The sequence below is a fragment of the Heptranchias perlo genome, chromosome 7 (genome assembly GCF_035084215.1).
Source record: "Heptranchias perlo isolate sHepPer1 chromosome 7, sHepPer1.hap1, whole genome shotgun sequence".
In the NCBI taxonomy this organism is placed as follows: domain Eukaryota; kingdom Metazoa; phylum Chordata; class Chondrichthyes; order Hexanchiformes; family Hexanchidae; genus Heptranchias; species Heptranchias perlo.
Window position 1 is genome coordinate 69,656,567 of NC_090331.1, and position 18,204 is coordinate 69,674,770.

The 18,204-nt window shown below is 44.4% G+C and overlaps 1 protein-coding gene across 1 annotated transcript in view; it reads left to right on the plus strand.

Annotated features, from left to right (window-relative positions):
• The first annotated feature begins 15,944 nt into the window (after positions 1–15,944).
• Positions 15,945–18,204, plus strand: part of LOC137323344 (SPATS2-like protein) — a 139,985-nt gene continuing 137,725 nt past the window's right edge. The window contains exon 1 of the mRNA XM_067986827.1: positions 15,945–16,056. The gene's annotated coding sequence lies outside the window, so the exon portion shown is untranslated. The remainder of the gene's footprint in view (positions 16,057–18,204) is intronic.

The window sequence follows — 18,204 nt, forward strand, 5'->3', positions numbered from 1 at the left end:
AAATATACCCTGACTGTTACCCTCTTTACACCAGATGAAAAACAACATTCCTCCTTGTTCCCTTCAAACTTGTTGATTCCCTTTTCTAATGTTAAACTCTTGACCGATACCCTTTTCTATTTTTAACAAGAATAAACAGCAGACTCAGAAATTCTTCCCATCCTGGAACCTTTCCCACTGACCTTAATCTTTTTGGAGGTTTGGTGACCAGAATTGGAAGTGGTCTCCAAGTGTAGTCTCACTAATGTAATGGATTGTCAGTAAAACTTCCTTGGGTTTACATATCTGCCTATACTGCCTTCTATGCTGGCAATTGCAACACTATACTACACTATAGAGACATGAAAATGGCAGCTTAACTATAACATCTAGGGCTTTGTCTTAATCAACATTCTGCAAGGTTGTCACTCGCTGTATAATCAAGGTAGATTTTCCTCTTCCAGTGTCTGGATGTATTGGATTGCCCGGCAAAGCGAATAGGGAAAAATTGGAAAGGGAGAATTGCATATCTGTAAGGGAGCTTGCCCAATCTTTTCCAGTCATTTATTTCACCAGTTTTTGGTGATGCATATGACACGGGATTTGAAGCTCAGCTCAGGATTAAAGAAGACACTAAGGCTGCGTATCTCGGAGTTTGGTCCAAGTGAGCTATGAGGGAGGGACTGAAATTAGGAGCTGGGTTGCAGGGTTTCTGGTGAGACCAAACAGGGTGACTTTGATCTCACCAATGAGAGTGAAACTTGGAGACTTTCCCATAGGCTTGTCCTTCAACATATAATTCTTAATGTGTTCAGAATATTCATACTCCAGTCCTGTGTGGATTCGGTTGTTTTTAAAAATTATTTCTCCGCTTATGGAAATGAGATTAAAATTTCTACTAAATCTTTCTTCTCCAAAAATAAATTAAAAGAACCAGAACCACCATTCTTTTAACTGCAGTGTGTTGCTGCCCATTTTCTTTTAGAAAGTTGTTACTGTCAGGTGATTTGGATCATTGGTACAATGATGGCCGCAGGCTGCAGCTCCAGACCTCTGCCCTCCAGTGTGACAATGACGCTAAAGCCGGGAAAAATTATATTATAAAACTCGATACAATTCTAATGATGTCCTACATACATTGCCTTGCACTTATGCTAACTGTCACTATGTCGAACGCTTTTACTGGTGATTATTGTTCCTATTGTTTCTAGGATAATTGCGTATTTCTACCATAGCAAGCAGTTGACACAATACTAACAACATAAAGTGCCAGAACATCACATCATAGACAAGTTAACAAGGAGCGAATGCCACCCGGTTCATTCTGAATCAGGCACGGGGGATAGTTTTCTATTTTTAAATACTTACTTTTACCAAGGAGGTCTCTCTGTTCACCAGAGTTCATTTATAATTCATAAAAAGGGAATATTCAATCTCAAATCAGTCAAAAATTCATCCTCTGCTGACATGAATCAGCCAACTTGCGCTTACCAAATCAGTGTTTGCTTAAATCAGATTCACCTCAGGAATGAGTTTAATGCTACATATCACTATAAATAGGATATTGGGTGGGGCACAACCTTGGCTGATTGGGGAAAGGGGGCAAAATGGTGGGAACGGGTTTGTGGACACGGGATGGAGGCCAGGGACACCCACACAGTGATTGAGGTTAACGACAGTATAGAAATGAAGCAACTCCGCTCAATGGTTGGATTCGCTACTGAGCCTAGACAACAGCAGTAGGTCTCTGCTTAAATAAGGTCTCAGAAGAGTGTGGAGTACAATGAGTACTGTAATGAGGAGAACAAATGTAAATGTGTATATGGAGGCATAAAGCAGTAGCAACAAATTGGAACATAAAGACAACAGTTGCACTAATGGCATATTCACATCTTTCTTATTAATTTCTAATTGATTTTAGCAGTTCAATCCTGGTTTTTATTTGCTCATTCTAGTTTGGTTTGGCTCAAATTGGAGTTAATGCATGAGCACAAACAATTTCTCGTCTCGCGTACAAATGAGTAAACAATGGCCAAACATAAAAATGCAACCAATCTCTGTCTTATAACAAACATTGGCTACAATGTTTCCCCTGGCTGGGGGGTCCAGTACGAGGGGTCACAGTCTCAGGATACGGGGTAGGACATTTAGGACTCAGATGGGTGGTGAACCTGTGGAATTCTCTACCACAGAAGGCTGTGGAGGCCAACTCACTGAATATATTTAAGAAGGAGCTGGATAGATTTCTAGACACAAAAAGCATCATGGGGTATGGGGAATATGGTATTGAGACAGAGGATCAGCCATGATCATATTGAATGGCAGAGCAGGCTCGAGGGGCCGAATGGCCTACTCCTGCTCCTAGTTTCTATGTAATCTCTCACCGGTAGTTCAGAGCATCCCAGCAAGTGCTTTGGGTAAGTCAGAGGGCAGTAATTTTCAATGTGATATCAAGGTCCATGCTCACTCCATTATGCCATCATTCAGTGCAAATCCAGACATGAGCGCAAGAGCTGACTACCAGAGCAAGAGTGTAGCTACCCTTGACATCAAGGCATTTTCTTCAGTATAGCACTAAGGGGCCCTAGCAAAACTGAGGTCAATGGGGATCAAAGGGAAAAGCCTCCAGAGGGTGGAGTTATACTTGATGCCAAGAATGATGATCATAGTTGTTGGAGGCTAATCATCACAGCAGGAGTGTGGCTGTTCACTGATGATTCCACAGTATTTGCTCCATTCAGAACTCCTCCAATAATAAAATAGTCCATTCCAACCTACAGCAGGACTTGAACAACACCCAGGCTTGGTCTGATAAGTGGCAGGTAATGACCATCTTGAACAAGAGAAAACCAAGCCAGCTCCCCCATCCTTCAATAGCAACACCATCACTGAGTCCCCCATCATCAATATATTGGGGCTCACCATTAACTAGAAGCTTAACTGGACCAGCCATCTTAACACCATGGCGACAAGAGCAAGGCTAGGTACTGTGGACAAGTGGCTTACCACTTGACCCCTCCTAACCTCTTCACCATCTATAAAGCTCAAATCAAGAGTATGATGAAATACTCACCACTCACCTGAATTGGTGCAGCTGCAGCAACACTCAGTAAGCTCAACACCATCCAAGACATAGCATTTTGTTTGATCTGCATCCCTGCCACTGGACTCAATATCCACCAGTGGCTGTAGTGTGTACTATCTAAAGGATGCACTGCAGCAACTCATCACATTTACTTCAACAGCACCTCTGGCCCCTGCGACCACCTGTCTTTGACGTATATCGCTGTTCCTTCATTGTCGCTTGCTCAATGTCCTGGAATTCCCTAACACCATAGTGGGAGGCACCATCATTACAGGAACTGTAATGATTCAAGGAAAAGACCCAACATCGCCTTCTCAGGGCAACTAAAATGTGTAATAAATGCAGCCTTGTCAGTATCCACCACATCCTGAGAACAAATTTAAAAAACAAACATGATTTATAAACTATCCAGGGAATGGCTAAACTTTTGCTGAAAAATTCACAAGGAGGCTTTCACATCATCCAGCACCTCATTATTTACTGGCTTCTAAAATCTATGACTCCATGGAAGTTTCCTCCTTCTGTATAGCAATTCCAGCAGCCAATACTTGTGACATTCAAAATGTGCCACCAGCTATTAAAACTGACCCCAAACATAACTTATCATTAGTGCCACCTCTTGAAACAAAAATCAGAATTTCCAGTGTTGTAATTGCTCTACAGATCACAAAGTCAGATAAATCTCCTGAATTGAACTCATTTGCTGGGACAAGGTTTCATTTCCAGTCCCACTGGACAACCGATCATTTCTGTTGACAGCCAAACAGTTTTCCATTTGCAATTCCTAGATGAATGCAAAGTTTTATTTTTATTTTCTGTAACAAATCAAGGTAAGAGAATTTGAGTTGAACTAGAGAACATTATTCATTAAAGTGTCAATGGTGATAAATATATTTAATTCTCTTTGATACTGAGTCATGCTGTGTCACAGATTGTTTTGAAAAGTACTGTTGGAATAGAACCTTTATAATGTTCTGTCAATGTTCAACAAGCTAGTGGAAACAGCAGCTCTATTTATACAAGCCTTGATCATTCTGGTTCTGTTTGAAATATCTATAGAACCTAAATGGAATCTCAACCAGAATTTCCCACTTCATTTCAGAGGCTTGGTTTCCTCTTTTATCCTAGTCATTTTTCTTTCATTATGATTTCTATATCTACTGCATTCCCAATGTAATGTTGTCTTTCTTCAGGCAGAAAGATAGAAAGAAGAAAGGACTTGCCTTTATATAGCGCCTTTCACAACCTCAGGACTCCCCAAAGTGCTTCACAGCAAACAAAGTACTTTTAAAATGTAGTCACTGTTGCAATATCCCTTTTAGAGGGTAAAGATTATGCTAATGCCTAGAATGGCAAAGGAAGAAAAAGAAGAGTGTAAAATGTATTACCTTGCCTGGCATGGTGAGGTCATTTAACTTATTGTGGCACAGGTCTACAGACCTGGGGATGAGAGTGTAGGCACAGTACCAATTCTACCTCCTCCAGGTGGCATGAGTGACATATCAGGTGGGTTTACTGCCACAGTCACCCAGCAGTCCATGTTTCCTGATCCCAATTTCCTCGAGGCGGGCTTGCAGGTCAGAATCTGTGAAATTATTGGCATTTTCTTCTGTGCCTGTGGGCCGTGCTCTACTGCCTTCTTCGGCTGCCTGTGCCAGCTGCTTCTGCTGTAGACATTCTTGTAAAGTATCAGATAAAGATTGATTAGACATGCAGTGAAGTTATCTGCCAGTCAAATGAGTGAGCTAATCACTGCTCCTTCCTTACCTGCGTGACCCCCAGTCTGCTGCTGCAGTGTCCAGCCAGAACTGGAATTTTAGAGGCTGCACTCTAATTTCCATTCATTCCAGCACATTACACCCGTTTTATGTCAATCGCTACTCTCATGGGTATGCAAATGAGCTGACCCAGGAAACCCTTGTGTAAATATCTCTCCTGACTATTGGCTGGTGCAAATCACAGCTAGGAAATTCACCCCTGCTGTGTACATAAAATGGAGGAAAGTTAAAGAAAGCTTTAGAAGTTACGTCAAAGTTTCCCTCAGTGTTTCACATTTGTTTGCATATTGATGAGGTGGTGTTTGTTAGAGCACGAATTTATTCACTGATTCTGTTGACATAACTGTATCTTAACTCATGTCCACACATTCAAGGCCCAATGATAATGGATGCAGAGGTATTCTTCTGCACATTTGCCTCCGGAAATGCCTATACTTCTGGAGAAGTCGAGAAGACTAAGGGGTGACCTGATAGAGGTCTTTAAGATTATGAAAGGGTTTGATAGGATAAACATGGAGAAGATGTTTCCACTTGCGGGGGAGACCAGATCAAGGGGCCATAAATATAAGATAGTCACTAATAAATCCAATAGGGAATTCAGGAGAAACTTCTTTACCCAGAGAGTGGTTAGAATGTGGAACTCGCTACCACAAGGAGTAGTTGAGGCGCCTAGCATAGATGCATTTAAGGGGAAGCTAGATCAACACATGAGAGAGAGGAATAAAAGGATATGCTGATAGGGAGGAGGCTCATGTGGAGCATAAACACCAGCATGGACCTGTTGGGCCGAATGGCCTGTTTCTGTGCTGTACGTTCTATGTAATTCTATGTAACCCTGGGTGCAAAGGTCAGGAAAAAGGGGTGGGGGCCTGTTATGCCAGGTCTACGTTCCCTTTATGTTGCCCTGAAATTTCTGGGCATTCCCTAAGGGAAACAGCTGGGTCTGCATCTGCAATAGGCTCAGCATTCGGATTATAATGAGGCTTGGGGGGCAGTTCCTGGTCTCGTGCCTCAATTTCCTCTTGTTGCAGCCCATTGGCGCCTAAATAATTTTATTGAGGAAACTCTTACGCAGATCCTTATCAAATGCCATCTGTAGACCCACTGCAGTGACTCTGTCAAAGAACTCTACTAGGTTAGTTAGACATGACCTACATTTCACAAAGCCTTGCTGACTCTTCCTGAACAACTTGTTCTTTTCCAAGTGCTCACTTACTCTGTCCCGATAATAAATTTTAGCAGTTTTTCCCCCACTACTGGCATGTTCAGCCTTTTGACTGTGCAGACGATGAAAGCAGTACGAGCGTTACAACCCCCATTAACTTTGCTCTGCCTGTTAATTCAGCAAAACTTTCTTCCTTAAATTGTCACTTTCACATTAAATGCTTGGCTTTAGTCGGATGTGTGCACCCGTGCAAGAATGCGAATGCATTATCACACCAGCATCCACCGTATGTGCCCACAATGGAGGCCAGAACTGACTGTGGAATTGCTGAGAGAAACCTGAGCACCAATATAACTGCAAATAATTGTTATGGTGGGAGATTAGAAAAGTCTACCCCTTTTGGGAACACAAACCAGGTTAGATCAGGATATGCAATGTAACTCCAGCTATAAACAACTTCCATAATGATTTATGGTTCAAGTATTCTGTACATCTCAGTTTGGACAATGTTCAGAATTATTGAAGCACAATTAAACACTGCAGCTCGCTGGGACATTCGCTAATCTCTCTGGCTTGAATACATAATGTTTCGCAGATGTGACATTTGATTGAAATAAGATATATGAAATTCATAAATTTTAACTGCCTAAGGACTGAGACTGCAAGTTTTCACCAGTTGTTTTTTTTTACAAAAATGTAAGCTTTCAAATAAAATCAAAAAAAATCTGGAGCCTATTAAATTGTCATTATTATTTATAAAGTCAGCCTCAAAACTGTACTCGCAGATAAATAGTACAGTAGTCATTGAGACTTTTTAGTACTTCAGGAACCTTAGAAAAAATTGAAGAGTTTCTAGAAGTGGGGAACTCACTCTTTGCTCTCAGTGATATGTTGGCCTCATAAAATCGGTGGGGATTCCGCTGGTCTCCCACTGTAACTCCGGCGGAACCAGTGGAAAACTGCAGGGACCTGCTTGTGCCAGGTCCCCACTATTTCCTGGAAATTACGACATGCCTCGGAAAGGGGTGTAACCTCCACCCGCCCCTTACAAGGGACATGCCATTAGGGGAGGAGTCAGTACAGGGACTCCCCACGCTGGGAGTTCTCATTTCCTTGGCTCAATTTGGGGCCTGCCACAATACTGGAGGCTGGTGCACCCAGTGAAATGAGGCATCCAGATGGGCAGAAGTTCAGGCTCACCGTTGTTTTACTTTTGATATCTTGATTGGTCCCCTTACACAGTAGGGGTGAAGGGGTGTTGGCTGCGGTTTTAGGGGGGCCTGAGCAACTTCTCTTGAGTAATTGATAGGTACCTGATTTTCCGGCTCCTTGGGTCTGGCAGCTGTCAGGGATGTGCCTTCATTGGCACTTGCACCTGCCTCCCTCACCCAAATGAGCTGCCCTCCCACTAATCCTGCAAATGTTGGTAGGAATGGTGTTGGAGGGCACTGGCATATGCGATCCTGGCATAACTGCCGGATCCTGTCCCAAGGCTGGAAATTGCGAACTGGACGCAGGGAACAATCCTTGTGCTGGAACAGGTAGTCCCGAGGCCCAATCGATATTAGGCCTCAGGCCTCATTTAAATTAGGCTAGACGTGCTGCAGAGGCCTGCTGTGTGTCCTTTCATTGGCTTACTGCTGCAGGGAAGGAGGTAAATACAATTCTGGGGCAGAATTTAAAATGCTGCTGCCAGTTAAAGGGTATCATCACTTCTCAGCAAGATGGTGGAAGCTGCAGCAGCCTCAGAAGTGTCTCCTGCTCCTCCTGGCCCTCAAAGAAACCTTTAAAAAAAATGTTAATGCATTTACCTGGGCCTCTTCCGGCCCTGGATCCGATTAAAATCAGGGCTTAAGAGACTCCAATCTGGCCTCCTCCATGTCTTCATCCTCCTCATAATATCAAAATAAAGGAGTTCCCATCGAGAAATCTATGTTTGGAGAGCAAAGCAGTACTTTGAGCAGAGCTGAGTAAAAGTCTAGCCAACCCACAAAGTATTAAATGATTTCTACGTAGACAAAGAAACACCAACTTTCAGTAGCAGCACACAAAATGGCCTCCTCAGGGATGCCTTACTGCAACTCTTATCGACATTGATGTAGTGGCAGTAATTATTTGGGCGCGCTTGGGGTGGAAATGGAGGAGAATAGGGTGCAGGAGTTAGCCACGGCCACCGCCCCTTGATGCCATTTAGCTATTGGGCTTCTGTCGAGCCTTAAAGGGAACTGGCAGGTTTTTTGGAGGGGAATGCAGGTGAAGTTTTTTTATGGTAGATTTATGGCGGTAACCTTTAAGAACACAACGTACACTGCTTACTGCCTTAAATTTGGCCCACAAAGGGTGGTAATTCAGAAGAGAATCCAGACCCATATGACATTCATTTCTGTGAAGTTCAATAGTTCAGTTAGAGCTTTGTTTACCTTTCCTAATCCACAAGTATTTACATTCCATTATTTTTAAGCTGATTGAAACATTTATAAAGTAAATGAGCTCCAAAATATTCCATTGTTTTGAAACATATAAATTATAAACAATAGATACGTAATTGTTGAGGTAAAAACAAAGGCCCTGAACTTCCATGGGAGATTGGAGGAACTCCCCTGAGTAATGGTGTAAACGGTTGGAAATGGCAGGAGATTGGGACAACCTCCATGGAAATCCAGGGCCAAAACCCACAAGTGTTAGAAATGTGAAATAAAAACAGTCGAATAGATTCTGAGAGAGAAATGAAGGCTAATCCTAAGATTATAACAATAGATTAAACATAATGGCTCTGAAATTGCATCATGGATACCACCTTACGAATGCATAAAGCATTCATCTGCTTTACCGTATCAGATTTCTTCAGGATTGAAACCTCTCCTTCCACTGTTTTAATGCAGGTATTAAAATAAATGGATTAAAGCCCCAATACTGTAATGGAAAGAGGAATTTCAGATGAATACATTGCATGCTCACTATTAGTGTCCCATAATTTCAATGTTATGATATTGTCATTGGTGTTTTATTGAAATCCATTTTCAACAAAATAAAATCTGTGCAAGATATTTTAAATCAGTTTTTTCTTTCAACTGAAGCCAATTCTTTTCTAGTCTGCAGGGATATTTACATTTTCTTCCTAACAGCATTGAGGAAAAGCACACAGGACACATTTAAAATAACATAGGAAAACGGGGGGATATTTTTCGGAAAAGACCAGTCTGAAACTGGGAGCCCTGATCACCTGGAAGTATGCATAGCTTCTTGGAGATTGACTTCATCAAATCTGATACAATGCACACTTTTATTCTTTTAAAAAAATTAAATAGCACCTTGCTTCAGAAATGTTGGTAGCAGGAAATAGTTTGGAGGAATCGGGGTGGTCTGATATCCTTCGCTGATGTTTCCTGAATCAATCCTCTTTGTTCTGTATCCTTAGAGTTTGAAATGTACAACGCTCAGTAATACTGTCTTTGGCAGTCACACAAGAAAGTGTGCTATAGTCAGGGGCACATTACAGGAAGGGTGTTCCACACTAGTTCTCTATTAGTAAAAAGCCAGGACTAGTTTGGACTTTACAGTAATAGAGTATCACACGAGATGGACTGCTGTATTTGTAATACTGCAGCAACCATCCTTAATTCACTCATTTAGTGATCTGGAATTTTAATGTTGAATTTGTTGTACTATAATATAGATTAGTTTGAAATCTCTTCTTTATCCTAAAAGTAGATGATCATGTGATTTTGGTTTTAATATTGAAACCTATTCATAGCCAAACTTGCAGATACATTGCTGAGTTATATATTTTTTTCAACATTATTTGGCTGGTTTCCAGAGTCTTCAAAGTCACAAATGGCGTCCTCTGTGGTACATTAGCTCTTCTGGTCCTCCTCGACCTCTCTGCAGCCTTTGACATGCTCACCGCACCATCACCCTCCAACGCCTCTCCTTCATTGTCCAGCTCGGTGGGACTGCTCTTGCTTGGTTCCAATCTTACCTATCCAATCTCTAGCAATGGCTTCTCTGTCGACCCCCCCGCCCCCCCACAACATCGTTACCTCCGGAGTCCCCCAAGGATCTGTCCTTGGCCCCCTCCTCCTTCCCATCTACATGCTGCCCCTTGATGACACCATCCACGGACATGAGATCAGCTTCTACATGTACGCTGCTGACGCCAGCTCTACCTCTCCACCACCTCTCTCAACCCCTCCACTGCCTCTGTGTTGTCAGACAGCTATCCCAACATCCTGTCTTGGATGAATTGTTATTTCCTCCAAGCATTGGGTTGAGCGAAGCCATTGTCTTCGGCCTCTGCCACAAACTTTGTACCCTTCCATTGATTCGATCCTGTTCTCTGGCCACTGCCTCAGGCTTAACCAGACTGTTTGCGATCTTGGCATCCTGTTCGACTCCAAGCTGAGCGAGCTGATGATCTCTCTTCATCACAAAGACCACCTACATCCATAACGTTGTCCGTCTCCACCTCCATCTCAGTCATCTGCTGCTGAAACTCTCGTATGTGCTTTTGTCACCACCGGAGTTGATTACTCCAATGCTGTCGAGATTGGCCTCCCAAACCAACCTCCTCCACAAACTTCAGCTCCTCCAAAACACTGTTGCTTGTATTCTATCCTGTTTGCCCATGACCCCTGTCCTTGTGGTATTACATTGGTTCCTAGTTCTCAATGCTTCAAATTTCAAATTCTCATGCTTGTGTTTTAACCCCTCCATAGCATCACCACTCCCCTATCTCTGTATCCTCCTCCAGCCCTACAATCTTGTCCCTCCCCCACAGCTGAACACTCTGTTCCTCTAATTTCGGCCTTTTGTCCATTCCCCATTCCCTGTGCTCCACCAACGGCAGCTGTGTTTTAAGCTGACTAGAGCCCACACTTTGCAATTCCATCACTAAACCCTACTGTCTTTCTACCTCCTTCTGGTTCTTTAACACTCTTTTTGAAACCCATCTCTAATATCTCCCTTTTCTCAATTGTAAACAATTTTACAACACCAAGTTATAGTCCAACGATTTTATAACTTGGTGTTGTAAAATTGTTTACAATTGTCAACCCCAGTCCATCACCGGCATCTCCACATCATCCCTTTTCTCAAAGTATTTTCTTGTTTATGCCTTTGTGAAGTTCCTTGGGACCTTTTTCTAGGTTAGAGATGTTGTATAAATGCAAGTTGTTGTTATCTTGTTCAAGTTTCTCAGGTGGGCATTCATCATCTGCAATATCACGTGTTGATTTTGCCTCACTTGTACAAACTGTTTGGGTGAGAGTTGAAGTGTCTTTTTTCACAACAGGAACAGCTTGAGTTTGCAAGTTAATATTAAAAGTTTCCTGCACCAGCTTCAACAAGGTTCGAGGGTGGTGACATTTCCCGGGCACAAGACCACAGAAGTCTGTTTGTGACAGAAAAAATAATTCTTACTTGGAATTACGTAGAACGTTCAGCACAGAAACAGGCCATTCAGCCCAACAGGTCCATGCTGGTGTTCATGCTCCCGAGCCTCTTCCCTCCCTACTTCATCTACCCCTATCAACATATCCTTCTATTCCTTTCTCCCTCATGCGTTTATTTAGCTTCCCCTTAAATGCATCAATGCTAGTCACCTCAACTACTCCTTGTGGTAGCATGTTCCACATTCTAACCACTCTTTGGGTAAAGAAGTTCCTCCTGAATTCCCTATTGGATTTATCTTATATTTATGGCCCCCAGATCTGGTCTCCCCTGTAAGTGGAAACATCTTCTCTACGTCTACCCTATCAAACCCTTTCATAATCTTAAAAACCTCTATCAGGTCACCCCTCAGTCTTCACTTTTCTAGAGAAAAGAGCCCCAGCCTGCTCAATCTTTCCTGATAGATATAACCTCTCAGTTCTGGTATCATCCTAGTAAATCTTTTTTGCACCTTCTCCAGTGCCTCTATATCCTTTTTATAATATGGAGACCAGAACTGTGCATGGTACAGTAACTGTGGTCTAACCAAGGTTCTATACAAGTTTAACATAACTTCTCTACTTTTCAATTCTATCCCTCTAGAAATGAACCCCAGTGCTTGATTTGCCTTTTTTATGGCCTTATTAACCTGCATTGTTACTTTTAGTGATTTGTGTATCTGTACCCCCAGATCCCTCTGCTCCTCTATCCCATTTGGACTCTTATTATCCAAGCAGTATGTGGCCTCCTTATTCTTCCTACCATAATGTAATACCTCACACTTAGCTATATTGACATTCATTTGCCAATTACATGTTCCATTCTGCAAGTTGATTAATGTCTTCTTGTATTTTGTCACAGCCCTCCTCAGTATTAATTATATCCCCCAATTTGGTGTCCTCTGCAAATTTTGAAATTGTACTTCCGATTCCTGAGTCTAAATCGTTTATGTAAATTGTGAACAACAGTGGTTCCAGCACTGATCTTTGTGGAACACCACTTCCCACCTTTCGCCAGTCTGAGTAACTACCTTTAACCCCTACTCTCTGTTTTCTGTTTTGTAGCCAGCTTGCTATCCATTCTGCCTCTTGTCCCCTGACTCCACATGCTCTGACTTTAGTCATGAGTCTACAATGTGGTACCTTATCCAAAGGCCTTTTGAAAATCCAAATTACAAAAAGAACTTTCGCTCCATGGCAATGTTTTTTTATTTGTTCTTGAGATGTGGTGGACAAGGCAGTATTTATTGGCCCATTCCTAGGGGTCCAGAGGGCATTAAGAGTCAACCACATAGTTTGGATCTAGAGTCACATGTAGGCCAGACTGGGTAGAGGTGGTAGATTCCCTTCCACGAAGGAAATTAGTCAACCAGTTTTCAAAAGCATTCACGGTCGTTTTCTGATGATAGCTGAGGTTTTTTGGATTAAATTTCACAATTTGCCACGGTGAGATCCTGAACTCATGGGCTTGGAAATCTTTGAGGCGCTACATGGCCTACTAAGGCCCGAAAATGGCTGGCAAAAAGCGCCTGCACACTTCCAGCCAGCTGAGCACCGACTGCCATATTGGGTAAGGACAAACAAGAGGTATTCTTTACCCATGCCTGAAGCAGGCATTAGACCCTTTGCTTCTGCAAATAAGGGGCCTAATGCTAGCTTGAGATCCCTGCTCCAACATTGGCTTTCCTTGAGGCAGCCTCCTCCATCACTCAGGGACACCAACCTTACTGAATGCCTGCAACAAAGAAGGTAAGTAACTTACCTGAGTGTGAAGCCAGAAGAAACAGAGGTGCTCCTCCCAACCCCACATTAAAGGATTGTCCCGATTGCCACTGCTCACGGCCTCCCTCTGACCCCGGGATCCCTGACCTCCCTCCCCCCGAGATCCCCGACCTCCTCCCTCAGATCCCAATCCCTGACCCCCCCCCCCCAAATCCCCGACCTCCCTCCCCCCCGAGATCCCAGACCTCCTCCCCCAGACCACGATCCCTGACCCTCCCCCTGAGATCCCCGACCTCCCTTCCCCCGAGATCCCCGACCTTCCTCCCCCCGAGATCCCCGACCTCACTCCCCCTCCCCCGTGATCCCCGCCCTCCCTCCCCCAGACCCCCATTCCCTGACCCCCCAAAATCCCGACCTCCCTCCACCCGTGACCCCCCGAGATCCCCAACCCACCCCCGACCCTGAGATCCCCAATCCGCCTCCTCCAACTCCGAGATCTCCAGCCTCCCTCCCCCCAACCCCGAGATCCCTGACCCTCCCCCTCGAGGTCCCCGAACTCCCACCCCCTCGAGATCCCCAACCTCCCCCCCCACTGAGATCCCCGACCTCCCTCTCCCCAAGATCCCCGACCTCCCTCTCCCCAAGATCCCCTACCTCCCTCCCCCTGAGATCCCTGACATCCTTCCCCTCCAAGATCCCCGACCTCCCTGCCCCCCAAGATCTCCAACCTCCCTCCCCCAACTCCAAGATCCCCGACCTCCTTACCCCTCCCCTGAGATCCCGACCCTCCCCCTCCCTCATGATCCCCAACCGCCCCCCGACCCTCCCTCCCCGACCTCGATCCCCGACTTCCCTCCACCTCCCCCGATGCCCGGGACCCTCCCTCCCCCTCCCCCGAGATCCCCAATCTCCCCCTCCGACCCCGAGACCCTCGACCTCCCTTCCCTGACCCCGAGATCCCCGCTCTGCCTCCCCCAACCCTGAGACCCCCAAAGTTCCTCTCCCTGACCCTAAGATCCCTGAACTCCTCCCCCCAAGATCCTCAACCTCCCTCCCTCCCGAGATCCCTGACCTCCGCCCCCCCAGACCCCGAGATCCCCGAATTTCCTCCCCCCTGGCCCCGAGATACTGAGCTCCCCGGCCTGCCTCCCCCCGGCCCTGAGATCCCCAACCTCCCTCCTCTCCCGGCCCCGAGTTCCTCAATAGCCCACCCCCATGACTTTCGGGCCCTCACCCTCCATCCCCCAGCCCCAGCAACTCCAGGCCCCCAGATCCCTAAACAGACCCCAAACCCCGACCCCTAATCATGACCCTGACCCCCGACCCAGGCATGAATCTCATGGGCCATAACCCCCACACCCTTCAAGCTACTGACCCCCCCCACCCCGCCACACTGGCCACTGATCGCTCCCCCTCAACTTGCGATCAACCCCATCCACCCATGGCCCGCAAGCTCTCAGTTAAATTACATATTAATTAATATATTTTTTACTGTGATAAGAATGCGGAACTCGCTACCACATGGAGTAGTTGAGGCAAATAGCATAGATGCATTTAAGGGAAAGCTAGGTAAACACATGAGGGAGAAAGGAATAGAAGGATATGTTGATAGGGTTAGATGAAGAGGGGTTGGAGGAAGCTCATGTGGAGCATAAACGCCGCGCAAACCAGTTGGGCCGAATGGCCTGTCCCTGTGCTGTAGACTCAATGCAACTTGATGTAACCGGGCAGAATCTCAGAAAACAAAGTGCAGAGGTCACTGTAGTGAGGTATTTAAAAAAGACATGAAATTCCTTGGAGGCTCCACTAGTCTCCCACTGTAGCTCTGGTGGGAGAGCGACGGAACCCCCAGGAAGACTCAGTTTTTTCAGGTCTCCACTGTTTCGGGGCGATTCCTCTTTGCCTTGTAAGGGACAGAACTGCTGTCTATCTCTTACAAGGCAATTAACGACTAGGAGAGCAGAGCCAGTGACAGAGACTCCTTATACTGGGAGTACCCACTCTTTAAGCTCATTTGAGACCTGATGTATCAGTGAAGGCTAGAAAGGTGTACTGGTCTCCCGAAGGGCCCCACCTCTGGGGTGCAGGGTAGGAAATCAACCTGGACCCTCAAAGAAGAAGATTTCTATAAAAAAGTTTTGGCAGATCGGTCTTTCACCAGGAGGGGGGGATGAAGATAATAGCCGGGATTGGGGAGGGGACTGGACATCCCCTAGCCAAAGGGTGGGTGGAGGTGAAAGTTTCTGGGTGCATGGGGCAGGCGAGTGCCAGAGATGTTCCTGTAGTGGGGCTTGCCCCATGCTAATCAGATGCCATAGCGTAACCCCACAAATTCTGATGGGGTCAGTGCTGGAGGGCACCAGACGGTGCATTCCCAGCGTATCCACCAGGGTCCAGTCCCGGGAGATTTCGTCCCCACCATCTCTAAACAACTCCCCACTCCCGAATATGACATCAATTACATTTTCCTCTCAATATTTTAGCATATGTTTAATGCACAGTGCTCTCTCTGTGCAAGTTGGGAGAGAGCGGGCCATTGAAAATGATAAGCCTATTTAAACAAAAATTGCAATACTGATTCTTACACTTCAGTTGCAGTGGGTTTTTAAAAAATTTCCCTTCTTCTTTCTGTGCTGCAGTGAATGGAAAGATTGAGCGAGACAGGAAGGAGAATATTGGCAGAGCCTAGGGAAGGGCTGCATTTGGCAGCTGTGTGCTCTGTTTGCACACACTGATAAACGTGAAATTCTTCCAAGAGGGCAGAGCTTAACTATTTTGCCGGCTGAATTGAAGGCTTCATTCACTACAGCCTTTGGATATTTTAGGCTGTGCACCACCAACCAATCCAGGTGATCTTCATTATCTACCACAACAAGAGTACCAAAAAGGCTTTCCCTTGAGGTAAAGTAAGCTTAACTATTGCCACACAGTCACACAGTCTTTTTCTTTTTCAAATGTACTTTCAACTGACCTACCCTGCATTTCCAGGGAGCTCAAATATAGACAGGAATTGATTTAATTCTGTATGCTTTAGAAAAAGCTTTTGCCTGAGCGTCTCTTGCTTGCTGAAGCATTTTGCTTCTCACATGTATCTGATTCTTGTACGCATTCTTTAAGTTAGGGCTGTTGTCCCCTCCTTGGGAGGAATAATTTTCTGCAGAGCTGTCAGGCAAACCCAGCCGTCTAGGCTGCCCAGCTTTTGCTTGCTTTGTGGATCTCGCTGGAAGTCTGAAAGCAGAAGCTACTTGAAGCAGGGGCTTGTTCAGGGCAGCAGTGGCAGTGAGTACGGTGCAGACTGCAGACAGCTCGCTATTTCACAGCCCCAGCATGATTTGGTATGAACAGTCAGTGAATTCCGATGAATCTCTTCACTGCTGGTGCAGGTAGAGAGCTGAATCCAGTGGTTGTGCTAAACTGCCATTTGTTTCAAGCTCTTCACTGTACACAACTGGGGCGCAGTAATACAATCTTTTCGGTGTAATATACATGAAATTAATGGCGAGCCAACAGTGGCTGAGCTGAAGACCTCAAACCATTTGTCAATCATTGAGTTAAACCCAGATTTTTTATTTACATAAGAATTGATATCAGTCCTCTTACTGCTATTTTTTAAAAATGTGCTAGCTTTGTGTACTTTCATTACATATTTTCCAGACATTCATTTTGCACTAGGTGCTGGTTTTGTTCTGTTTACACAGATGACAGTCATAACCCGGACTGAGCAAAGCTATTCTTGTGGCTCTTAAGGTAGCTCGATGCAAGAGTAGAATGTGTGTGACTATAAAATTTTCTGGTCTACACATTCACGTTAACTAAATTCATGTCTCGTTTGTGTTTTTTAAAAAAATGATATTTATAACCAGTTCAAAACATAAAATATTGCATAAACTATATTATAGTCACTGGTTATTTAAAAAAATCATTTTCAAACGTTATACTATATACAATTAGATAAAAGATTGAATAAAGTTGATCAATTGCTGGTTAATATTATTATACATCATAACAGCAAGTAACGTCAGTCAGGGAAAGATGAAGGTAGACCAGGGAGAAGACAGTGACAATTTATGTTAATAACTTCAAAGTGATTTCAGATGCTGCATAAAGGTTGGGACTGCTGGGTTATTTCCAGACATTCCATTATATTGAGTGTCCTTAATTTATACACTGGCTCTTATAGACCCACATGACATTGATTTTTAGTCTGGCTTTTAACACTTTAAACATGGACCACATTAATAACATTAATATGCAACTTCATGAGCCAGTAATGCTATTATTCTAATTCTACGTTAAAGACAATGTCACACAATTTTTTAATAAGGGAGCACCAGTGATAAAGTAATGTGTTTTTTGTTTCTTTTGGCTCCGAATATAACACCGGGAAATGTAATATCTTTTGTACTCTAATCATGCTGATGGAGTCAAGATGGTAACCAGTAATGTGATGAGGATGTGATTAGGGATGAGCCACATGTGCATAGCCACTGGAACACAAGGATCCACGGACTGAGAGGTGATACACTGGTGCATTGTGCTGTTCCCCGTAGAAAGAAATGCAGACTTGCATTTTTATAGCGCCTTTCACGACTTCAGGACGTCCCAAATCGCTTTACAGCCAATGAAGTACTTTTGAAATGTAGTCACTGTTGTAATGTAGGAAACATGGCAGCCAATTTGCGCACAGCAAGATCCCACAAACAGCAATATAATAATGACAAGCTGATTTTTTTTAGATGTTGGTTGAGGGATAAATATTGACCAGGAGACTGGGGAGAACTTGACTGCTCTTCTTCAAATAGTGCCATGGGATCTTTTACATTCACCAAAGAGGGTAGACAGGGCCTCAGTTTAACATCTCATGTAAAAGTACCACACTGGAGTGTCAGTCTGAATTTTGTACTTAAGTGGGACCTGAACCCACAACCTTCTAACTCAGCAGCAAGAGTACTACCACTGAACCACAGCTGACACTTATTCTAGGTTGTGGCTCTGTGCCTGATATTTCCCACATGGTGAGCTCCAAATCTTAGCCAGGTGTCAGGGGAG